Here is a 12,187-nt window from a genome sequence, read left to right as displayed (position 1 = left end):
AAACACTGAGAGGTCCCATAAAGGGCAACAACACTAGCCGGTAAGAAAAATTACAAAAAGCTCGGCTATGCTAGGCTATGTAAAGTAGCCAATAAAGACAGAGCTTAGCTGTTTTTGCACAAGCCTAAAATGATAAAAAAAAACAAAAAAAAACATTAACATACAAACATAAAATGATCCTTCTAACTGAGCATTTACAGCTCCACTCAAAGTCACACAATTACTATTTGCACATCAAAGAGAAACAAAACAATGAAGTAGACGTCACATTATCGACTGACCAATATGTTTTAATACATATCACAATAACAATAAGAAGCAACAAAATACTAGCATATAGTCCCTGTCATGCAAAACCTAGTATCTCCATTTTTATTGTTTTTGATTTTTTTAAACAATCGTGGACATTTTTCTGTATGTTTTCTTTACATAAGGTTTTTAATTCCCCTGTAAAGTTGCAATTTCAGATGTTTGTCTGAAAGTGATGATAATTTCCAGTTGGTCTAAAATTCTTACATTATGTGTGAGGTAGGTCTAGGCGATATGGTAAAACTGTTATATCACGATATTTTAAGACATTTTCACAATAAACAATATTAATTGTATTTTATCATGCAGACACAATTGACACAATTGCTGATTTTAAAAACTGCTATCCAAAATACACTCTCAAAAAAGTACAGAGATGTTTTTGCGGTTCTTTTTCTACTCCATCCAATTAAACAGGACTAATTACACACTCTGTAATGAAATGTGCCGTGTTCTTTAAGTTCTGATCATCATTTTTGCCCACCCTTATGTGGAGCTTCTATAAACATCAAAATGGTTTTCTACACATAAAAAACTTTTACTGAAAGGTTCTTTATTTTTTAATTATCTGTCATTTGTGTAAATGTATTGATTCTAACTGTTTTCAAAAACCCAGCAGAATGTAATATTTTAATTTGAAGTAGGATCAGTATACAGGCCATAGTTTGTATAGTGTCTTTCATCCTGTGTCGGCCCCTCCATCACCTCCAGGCTTAGAGCTGTAGTAAAAATCCAACTTTGACACATATAAAGGTCCATTGTGCGAATGGACGCCACATCCAGCTCCCTCACTTTCTCTCTCCAGCTGCTGAAACAGCTGTGTGTCTGTGTTGGTGAGAGAACAGCATGGGGAGGGGAGGAATTAAAGCTGTCTTACTTCCTCTCCTCTCAGCACGCCTGCCGTTTGACTGAGTCTGACTCTCAGGCGCTTGCTGAGGGTCACTGACTTGCGCTCAAAGCAGACATCTTCAGACAAATGCTCCTTCTGTCCTTCCTCCACTGCTCTACTTTACCTCTGCCAGAAATGAGATACTGAAGACCACTATTGTTAGCTGTGAAGTACTAGTGGAGAAGGTGGATAACTGAATGTGCCTCTTAATTGCATGGTTTAATTTTACACTTCGAGAACACTTTGAGATCATTCTACTGGAAAAAGAAGCTTTCTTCTGTTTCTCTTCAAATCATTACACTGTCCATCCACAGCTTGGGGACAGCAAGCTTTTCAATATGCATTAACTCAAATGAACAGCTTTTCTCTTGGTTTCCAAAAATGCAGCATTATACAGACTAAAAACGCAATATCACACAGATCACACATATATTTCTGTGATCTTATTCTGAAACTTTATCTTCAGAACATTTGAAACAAAAATAAGCAAAATATCTTCAAACTCTGGAACAGAAATATCTGACTATGTGCAGATTCCTGAGGGTTCAGCCGTCAAAAGCAGAAAAATCTCTTTGATTGGGCAAGTGCTGGCCAACTACAGTAACAACACTGGTTTTATTTCAGTCCAGAATTTCCCATTTGGTTGACTCATTACACCAGAAGGCAACATAGACGTAGACAGGTTTTGATATTACACCCTCTGTCAAAGCTTTGAGGAAACATAGCTTTTCCAAATGCACTAATTCATATAAATGAGCAGACCTCTGTCATCAATTTCCAGTCACTTAACACACAGGTTCCCAACCCAGGCCCTGGAACACCCTGCTCAAACACGCCCACTTCCACTGAGCAGGAGCATCTTAATAAGCATAAGAGTTTGATTTCCTAACACATCCCAGAACAAGGAGGATTTCTAAATGGATTGTTAAAGCGAGCATCACACTGTTAATATGATCTTAATACTAAGACATTTTTGGGAAACTAGGCCATGATTAGTTGGATCAGGTGTGTTTGTTTCAGGGAAAACTCCAAAATATGAAGGAAGGGGAGTAGGACTAGGGCTGGGTGTGTTTTGTTGTCAGGATTTAAAAAGGAGACTGTAGTGTCCTCCAAAGTCTTTTTGAAGTTGCTGACATGTTCATGTAAGTAATTCCAGGCCTAAGCTATTTATCTCTACAAGAAAAATGAATGATGCCTACAGAAACCACGGCTACTGCACCCTGTGGTAAACAAAATGCTTTCTACCCAAATGTTTATTAAAGAGTCAACTTATGAACTTACAGCTAATTTCAATATGTGCTTTTAACAGTTTTTAATGTGTTTGGAAAAGAAAAGGATTCTCTATAGACCTGACAAAGGGATATTTGACTCAACAGTAACAATAGTGGAAAACCTTTTGGTGAGAAGCATTTTTAAAAAGTTCAGTTGTAGAACAGAACAACCTCATTAGGCAACCTTAACCATTTAAGCCCTTAAATTGCTCTTTACATTCTATGTAGAACCAATGCAGAACCCTTTTAGAGAGCACCAGTGTCACTGCCAGGCTGAGAATGGTTCACCGTCCCATTTTGTTACCATAAATATCTTCAAAAGCTTTTCCACCAATGTAAAGAACCATTTAGGCATCCATTTTGAACCATTTGTGGTCCTATGGTGGTCCATTTCCATTGATGGCTGAAAGGGTGTGGTAGCTGCCTGAGCAATACCTATCAGCAACAGTCGATTTTTTATTTACAAAGTGCACATATATGACAGGTGTTTCTGATAAAACAGCCAATAAACTGGCAACTTGGTGCATAATCATTGTTCTTAAAAAGAACAATGTTTGTTTCTTCACAGGACTTTTCACAACACAGTTCTGCAGCTTATTGACTGTGGCCGTCTTTGTTCGGATCAATGCCGTTTGCATATCAGCTGACTGCAGCTCCCCGATGGTTTGCATTCATTAGCTGGAATTTCATGTGGCTGCTAAAACTGGCTGCTGCTAAACCACTGGTGAGTTAGATAATTGATAAGGCAGGCTGGGTGCAGCACGTCATTATGGCGAGGTCATCTGCATTAAAAGAACATGCAGTACTGCTCCCTCTCTCTCTTCTCTGCTTCACTCTCTGGCCCTATCTGACTCTGTGCGATCTAAGGTCATATACATAAAATGAAGAATCCCTCTCCTCCACTTCATTCCATTCCACTCTGTGGTAGAGCAAGGCAATCTGGTGGAGCCATGATAGCCTCTATCAGCGTCCATCCATCAGACAGAGCAAGCCCAGAGTCTAAGCGCTTAAAAACATACAAAACAGCCTCCATCTGCAGCTCTCAGTCTGTCACCGCACCCTGCGCTTCATAATTAATGGCACGTCGGGATGGGAGAACGCTTACAAACGCAGGAAGACGGATGCTGTTTGCTTGTTTGTGTGCATAATAATAACAGTACACAGAAAGGGAGGAATGGCTGCCTTGTCAGAAGACAGAGGGATTTGTCAGCACGCTCAACATTCCGCAATCTCGGCTCGGGGCGCAGCACCGAAAGCGTCTGGCTCTCAGCCAGTATTCTTCCTCCCCTGCTGCTTCAATCCCCAGTGAGCCTCCATTAAAACACCAAGCCAGATAATCAGACGCCTCCCAAACACCAATTAACAAGCGCTCAGCCCACAAGCATCCCCGTCCAAGCATGGCCATCAAATCTGCCGTGTGTGTATGTGTCCAAACAAACATCACATCTGACTCTGAAACTTTAATAGTCTCATTAAAGGAGATAAGCTCATATTTCCCCCCACAGTGCTGAGACTCGTCTAAAGCATTTCCAACTGCTTCCAGATGATTCATTAAAAGGTGGAGGAGACACTGCATTTCCTCTGCATCTGTAATTGGCATTGGAAACTCATTATTGACGATTCGCCCTTTTTAGGGAATAAAAGATTTGGAGATGAGCCTGGCATGAAAAAGTGATAAAAGGAAATACTCTTTAAAATTACTGGTGCCTAAAAGGGTTCTTTGAAACAATGCCACAGAAGAACCACCATTTGTTCCCTGAAGATTTCAATGAATGGCTCTGTTTTGGTAAAGATAAAGTGCCAGAGCGAGGAATAATAATTTTATAATAACAAAGTAAGATTTGCACCTTTTACTAATTTATTACCTATTAATAAAGAACACCTATTCCAGGGTTTTTTTTAGTAAGGACAATAGTTTTATACAGAACCAAAACAAATCAAAGAAGAATTCTTATATGGTTCCTTGCCAGATTTAACAGAGACTCCTTTTACACCTAAACTATAGTTTTCACATCTATAGTTGGTTTACTCTGGTCCAAAACAGTTAAACAGTATGTAAACTTGAGGGATTTTCCCTTGGTTTGGTTTGGTTTGTTTTAGCACAGGCAAAAAATCAAGCACACCAACTTGCGTACCAACAAACCAGCTTTCTCTCTGCTTATTGGTCAGACCCCGACCCAGCAGGAGCAAGAAAGTAAATACAGGACGTCCTGTGTTCTGAACTAGTGCAAATGTTTTATACAACAGCAGAGATGACATTTGTTCATAGCTGTAGTAATTATCTGGGCAGTATATCACATCATGTTCTTATCACAAAAGAATCGCTCCAGAGTTAGTTTGGGACCAAACTGAGACCAAATCTTTTTAAGGGTCTCTTTGCTATCATTTTGGTCCAGAGTACTAAAAAGTGCAGGTGTGAACACGCCCCTCAAAAAGTGATAAAAATCTGATCACTCAAACCACTTCAGGAGGCGGTGTGATATGCATTTGAGCCACATACAGCAGTGTAAACACATTTGTCTCTCTAAAGCGCATTCAACAACCAAGACCCCTCCCATCACAACCCCGAAACACCAGTAATAATTGGCACACAACATGCCGTGGAGAAAATGTGACCTCTATGAACTGGAGTATAGCATGACTGTTGGTGCGTGCCAAACCGGTGGTGTAATAGTGTGGAGAATGTTGTCATGGCACACTTTGGGCTCATTAACACCAATCAATCATCACTTGAATTCCCCCAACAGCCTGAGTACTTTTGCTGACCATGTGCATCCCTTCATGGCCACGATTCACCTTCACGATTCATCTTCTAACGGCTACTTTTAGTATAATAATGCACCACACAAAGCAATAAGCACTACGTTCAGCGTTCTCCAGTGACCTTCTCAGTCACCGGATTTGAATCGAATAGCACATCTTTGGGATGCGTAGTAAAATAAGCTTGGGTAACCACTTACCTTAAGCACAGCAATGAATGGCACAAAATTCACTCTCTATAATCCATTCTTATACAAATCGGTGAAACAGGACTTTGTACTTAGTGCAACTTCAAATCTGGTCAGTGTTTCTGACATGTACAAACAGCGGCAGGGTCGCAGCAGGTCCAGAGCCTGGAATCAGTCAAGTCACCTACCATTTGTTTTTGGGTGGCTCCTCAGCGACAGCGAGGATAGAACCCAAAACCCCAGGCCCCTCGAGCTGCGCAACACACGCACCACATCCATCCGATTTGCAGCTTGAAAATCTGAAAAATGTGCAGAACTGGGTGACACAATCATGTAAACATGAAGAAGAATCTCAATGGAACATTTACAACATTTTGTGGAATCCATGCCATGAAGAACTGAGGCCATTTGAGTTCAAAGGGAGGCTCTATCCAGTTTAGTCTTGCTAATAAAGTGTAAATTGAATTTTGCAAGAGGGTGGAGTCACAGGTCTGATGAAGAACATACATTTTCTCAGCTAAACTAATCTGTGTAGTATGGAACAATATAAGATAAACATTCTATACCAATTTCACTTTTACCATAATACCCCTCTAGTCAACACTTGGCATTGGACAATTGGACCGTATGCTCATGTATGGTGGCTCCAGAGGGTCTAATCCTTTAAACAATGCTTTACTACAAGCTGTACAAGATCATACAAGCTGTATGTGTGCAGTAAAAAGATTGGGTCTTTAACAAGCATATGTTAAAATAGCTGAAGGCACTAATTAAGAAGGTGTGTCTGAATACTTTTGCACACAGTGAATTCTCTTGTGAACATGTGAAGATCACAGGGTCATGATAGGATGTGATTTGTTTGGTAGGATTGTGGGACTGGCCAAAGCCTACATCTCTAAAATGATAACGGCCCCCATCCATCACGGCTTTCTGCCAGCGGTGCTCATTTATCACTGCTTTTGTGTCCAGTATTACCTGGAAAAGAGTCAAAGGCAACAGCCCTGAAAACCGCCCTGAAAACCACCCCAAATCCTTTAAGAAAGGCATTCATCTTGCGTCCCTCCTGAACTGCCCTGACAGGGATGTTCTTTCTTTACTCTCATCATCACTCTCCTGCATTTCTGCGTAACAACCAAAGCTACAAGGTGGGATTAAAGTCAGATGTCTTCTTCAGTGCTGCTCTGCGTCAGACAGGGACACACTTCTGCAGATGAGGACAGAAAAAAAGAGGTTCAGCTAAATAGGAGCATTTTAGGCCAATTTGAATGCCCTACTTCCTCCTGGACTGTAAGGTGTGGCGTAACAGCTTGTCCTCGTCCCCTGTAGCACACCTTTAATTCAGTTGTATATACTGTTTTCCGTAGTTTTCGGCTTTAAAATGACCCAAGATGTTTAAGGTGAGGCTCTTCACTGCGTATACCTACGTAATTTTTTTTCATTATGTAAAGAAATAATAATTAAATTAATTATTTGTAACTGGCACAATTATCACATTTCAAATGAAAGGGCTCTAGAATGCGCAACTGTATTTTTCTTGAATAATGAGAGTTTAGTATGCGGAAGTGACATACTGTGAACCACAAACACTGCTGTCTCTTTCAAAAGAAAACCCAGCATAACCAAAACTGTCAAACAGACCCAAAGTCTTTATATTTATGCCACCAAAATGTACAGAAACCCAGCCCACTAGCAAATATTCTAGTCAAAGCTGGTGAAACTATACAACTCCATGGGACAAAATGGTGTTGTTGATACCGGAGAGCAGTATATCACTACCAGAATGTGGGTCGCTATGTGAACCCAGGCCTAGTGACCAAGTTTTTCCCATGCCATTACGCCAGTGTCAGCAGAAGGGCAGCTCAAACTCTGGTGGAAGTGAACGGATGGAAGTAAAAGCCAGGGAGGCAAACAGGGTTTCCACGCTAGCCTTTTACCACCTCTTCTATTCAACTACAATCTCTTCAGCTTGCTAACAGCACATCACACTGAGAGTACAGAACAAGAGAACAGCAGCACTATCTGGTAAGACTACATACATCTTTTTTGTAACAAAATGTTTTTGCAGTTTACGCAGATTCAGTGAACCACCAATAAAATGCAATAAAAGCAGAATTGTTTTTTCCAGGAGCCCTCCAAAGAAAATCAGTGTTTTTCATCCTCATCCAAGGTCACACACCCACTATTTACACACTTAAGAACAACTTCAAACAAATGCAGTCACTAAATGCATCCTTTGGCACCTTTCATGCAAAATGACAATCTTCATTTCTCATAAAGTCTTTCCCCCTGTTTATATCTGAAGCACCTGCGCACTTAGCACTTCTTCCTGAAACCATGGCACCGCTGTCATAAATATGAATGACTTGGTGCTTCATCATAAATTAAGTATTCAAGCCCTTTCATACAGACAGGGAACGAACACACACACACACACACACTCACACACCCAGGCAGTTGACAAAGGGAAGAGATCACCCCCCAATATTTAATCTGCCGAATTAGCATAGTGGCACAACATCTCAATCAGAACTCCAGCTCCACTCTGCCAATCTCAAGCCTTCATTTAATAGATGTGTGTCTGACTCATTAGGTTTGCACACACTCATCATGCAATCATTCCAGTTCTGATGGAATAATGAAAAAAAAAAAAAAAAAGAAAAGATTTGGACAGCGTCCCTATGAGCATGATTCGTCTGACCTCTCTGTGATTAAATGCAAATGCGACACCTCCATTTCTTCTCTCCAGCGTGAAAGCGCTACGGTTCAGCTGGGGGACAACCGTCCACCATCACACTTTACCCTACACTCTTAAAAACAACGACGATGGAAAGGGTTTCTTGGGAGCAATGCCACAGAAGAAACACTTTATCTGGAGATTTTTTTTAACCATTGCATTCTGAATGTATCTCTAAAGAACTTGGATGGTTCTTCAAAGAACCCGTTTTGTAAATGAAATGTGCCAGTGTGTAGAGCATTTTAAGCTAAGTGGGCACATATCCTTATTATTTCTTTACTTTATCTCTCTACTCTACATCCACTTATAATATGTGTGTGGGTTTGCACTCTGTTCCATAAGTACACCTCTGTACACCACTTCAATGGATTTTAGGTGAAGATGTATACTTTGAGCTTCCAACTTCAATTGGACTCAATTGGAAAACTAAATTATAAGCATTTTCATGGCCAAGTGTGGCCTGTTCCCTGTCAATTTAAGGAGATTATAAGGTGTGGAGCTGAATTTGTTTGTGTTGAATTTGAATTTGGTAGCTGTTAATAGGAACTCTTAATATAAGGTCCGAGGAGGCCATTATTGAGGCCAAGAAACCTATCAGAGAGAGCAGAAATAATAGGAGCCATATTAACATTTTTATGTTTATAGATTAAATGCACAGGTGAGCTCAGCATGGAAAACCAGGGGAGACTAGGAGATGCAGAATTTCTTCCTTGATTAGAAAAAAACAAGAACACCCTCAAGGAGGTTGGCATACTGTTTTCAAAGTGTACAATCAAGAGATCCCTTCATTAATGTCTCAAATTAAAGTATAGAAAAGACAGGACCATTAAAACCTATTGAAGGACAAATACTTATGGACTTTTCCAACCTTGATCCGATGTGGTTTCTGTTATTGTGCTTTTAACACTGACATATGCAAATGAAACCAGTAAATGACGTCTGATCTAACTGTCTGAAAAAAATCAGTTTGAAAACTCTCCCTATAACTTCACTATAGTAGTTTTAGTAATAGAAGGGACCAAACTACTATGGCTGAACGGGTGGACATAGCTGTTTTTTGTGACATAACAAACACACTGAATGGGTTGTTTTGGAAGCTCCATTTCCACATATGGACTGAATGGAGTGGGGAATGGATGCTATTCTTGTTACTTTAACAGTGTTCCATACTACATCAATCTCTTTTATGCCAACCCCCCTGGGTCACAGAGCTGCCTGAGACAGGCCAGGGTGTCTGGGACTCACAGAGAGAGGTGGGGAGTGTGGGGAGAGTGTGTGTGTGTGTGTGTGTGTGTGTGTGTGTGTGTGTGTGTGTGGAGGGGGGTGGGGGGGGGTTGGGTGTCTTCCCCCACTGTTCCATGGTGCCTTGCGAGAGGAGAGCGGGCAATGTCACGCTCGATTTCCTCCAGCTTCCTGCTTGACACATCTGGCTTTGATAAACAGCTGGCTAACTGGGACTGAGAGGATTTTTTGAGGTGGGGGGTGTAAGGGGTGGGGTGGGTATGAACTGACTGCACTTTTGGCTCTCAACCTAGTCTTTAGAAAACACTTAAAGAGTGTGTGTGATATCAGGCCAGCGTTTTTCAGCAGAGTGGCCCCATTTGCCTCTTTCTGCCACCACTCCCTCATTACAATCTAATCAAACAGAGGGAGGCTCGCTGTCTCATTAGCAACTGATTCCAGAGTATCTCGACTTGAACACACTACTTATCAGATACTCAGCAGATAACCATAGCACACCATTACCATAGCTATTGCAATACCATACAAGAGCAGGAATAAACCTTCTTAACATTGAATTTCAGTGACTTATTCAAAGTCATTTTGCAGCGTTTCTATTGGTCCATTTGAGACATTCAGATGGAATATAAAAAATAACTAAAATATTCAAATAATGTCATTCAGCGAAAAACGTGAAAATAACTTGATGATACATTAAGTAAAGATTTAAAACATTTCAAAAGTTCTTCTCATGGGAGTCTAGTATTATTTACAGTTACACTACATGGATAAAAGTATTTGGACACCTGCTCATTTATTATTTCTGAAATCAAGGGTTTATTAAGAGTTTATCCTATCTCTCCAGGAAAGACCTTATACTAGATTATGTACTAGATTTTGGGGCATTGCTGTGATGATTTGATTGCATTCAGCAACAAGAACATTAGTGAGGGCAGGGTGTTGTATGATCACCACCCCACCTCATCCCCAACTCATCAATGGACCACCCTCATTACAGAGAACATTAGTTCCACCACTCCACAGCTCAATGCTGGGGGGTTTTATACCCCTATAGCCTACTTTTGAAATTAGGCATGGTGTCAACAGGTTCATGTTTGTCTGCTCAAGAGAGTCCTATTCTATTGGCATTTCTTTTCTACAGAAACTAGGCAAGCTGTGAAAGTTGTTTGTGCATTTGCATATCTGTGCCAACAATGAGAGCACCTTAAAGTTGTATACACTGATTAAAAGGGGTGGCCACAAGCATTTGGGCACATAGTGTAGCATCAAACGCCTGGCAAATCAATACTTCATTATGTAAAGTCTGATGAACTGGGGATGGAACATATCCACGTGCTGGCTTCTCACACACAATACAAACTGAACATGTTCTTTAGCTTGATGACAAACAATTTGGACTGTGTGTGTGTACGTGTGTGTGCGTATGTGTGTGCGCTTACGTGTGTGTCTGGGATGGTTAGGCTCACTTTGCACCATTTACCCTCTCACTTCCAGACCTGCTCTAGCTCACTATATCACCTCCTCTTATCAGTGCAACGGCTGCTGTGCAGCTGTAAAACTCTTGACTCATTCCCACAGGATCTGTACAGAACACAGCACTTCATGACTCTCTTTCTTTGATAAAACAGAAAGCTCCACACTGTTGATGTATAATGGGCTACCAAACTTTAGTGTTTGTTTGCTTCACTCTATACTAGGGGTCAAAAAATGTGATGTTTATGGTGGGCTGACCTAAACTGTACTTCCTCATTCTCAGAACTTTGTAACTTACATACTTACTTATATTAGTTTCATAGTATTTATCAAATCACAACAGGATCTATGATTAATACCTGAATAACAAGCCCACAGTTTAAAAGGTTAAATACAAATGTAAATGAAATAGAAATGCACAGAATATATGGAGAAATGTGCTCTGAAGTAAACGTATAGCAATGCATTGTAAGACTTTCAAGATTATTACTTATTTTTATGATTATATTCATGATTAGCAGATTTCTGAATGTACTCGGCAAGTTTCCTGAAGGCACTCAGGCACACACAGAGCAGTATGATGGCTGAAAACTATCCAATAATTAATTAATTTAATGCATTAATTACCAATTAACCCCCATGAACATGAAGACCTTGACATGCGTCCAATATTCCAATTCCTCACATTCATAACCTACATATTAGTTTCACAGCAACTACTGAATAAGAACACTTAACCTTAACCATCAAATGGACCCTTTTAAACTGGACAGTTCATGTGCCGTCATATCAGTTACTATGTCATGGTACAAAAGATTATTAATGCTCACTAAGATTAACAACTGACGAATGACAAGCTTGTAGTTGAAAAGGTTAAACTCAACTGTAGTTCTATTATAGCAGACTCTCATACGTGTTCTGCAGAGCTGGAGTTAATGCAGGGTTTGCACACAGTTGTTGAGCGTGGTCAGGGATCTCAGGCTTTAGGCTCTCTTTATCTTGGCTGGGCTGCCGGAAAGTAAACAGGATGCTCATTAGACAGGCATCATCACTGCAGTACACTGCAAAGCAGCATCTGATAGACTATTCTGTTCTGTAGTGGTCTGGCACTAATGAGGTGAAACTCAATCTCATAGAGTAATGTCCTGCACTGCCATTACCATGACAGGGTACATCATCATGCATTCACGTATATAAGAACCAAGACAAACTTTGGGCAAACACAAGTATTTCTGTTTAGGGCCAATAATATCATATTAATTATCTGAAAGGGAAAAAAAGCAAAAACAATGCCTAATGTTTCTAAAAAAACAAGAACACG

At 40.3% G+C, this 12,187-nt stretch overlaps 1 protein-coding gene across 1 annotated transcript in view; it reads right to left on the bottom strand.

Annotated features, from left to right (window-relative positions):
* Positions 1-5,674, bottom strand: part of dact1 (dishevelled-binding antagonist of beta-catenin 1) — a 32,990-nt gene extending 27,316 nt beyond the window's left edge. The window contains exon 1 of the mRNA XM_072689369.1: positions 5,606-5,674. The gene's annotated coding sequence lies outside the window, so the exon portion shown is untranslated. The remainder of the gene's footprint in view (positions 1-5,605) is intronic.
* Between the last annotated feature and the right edge of the window lie 6,513 nt (positions 5,675-12,187).

This window comes from Salminus brasiliensis, chromosome 10 (genome assembly GCF_030463535.1).
Source record: "Salminus brasiliensis chromosome 10, fSalBra1.hap2, whole genome shotgun sequence".
In the NCBI taxonomy this organism is placed as follows: Eukaryota; Metazoa; Chordata; class Actinopteri; order Characiformes; family Bryconidae; genus Salminus; species Salminus brasiliensis.
This window is presented reverse-complemented; position numbering and strand designations above follow the sequence as displayed.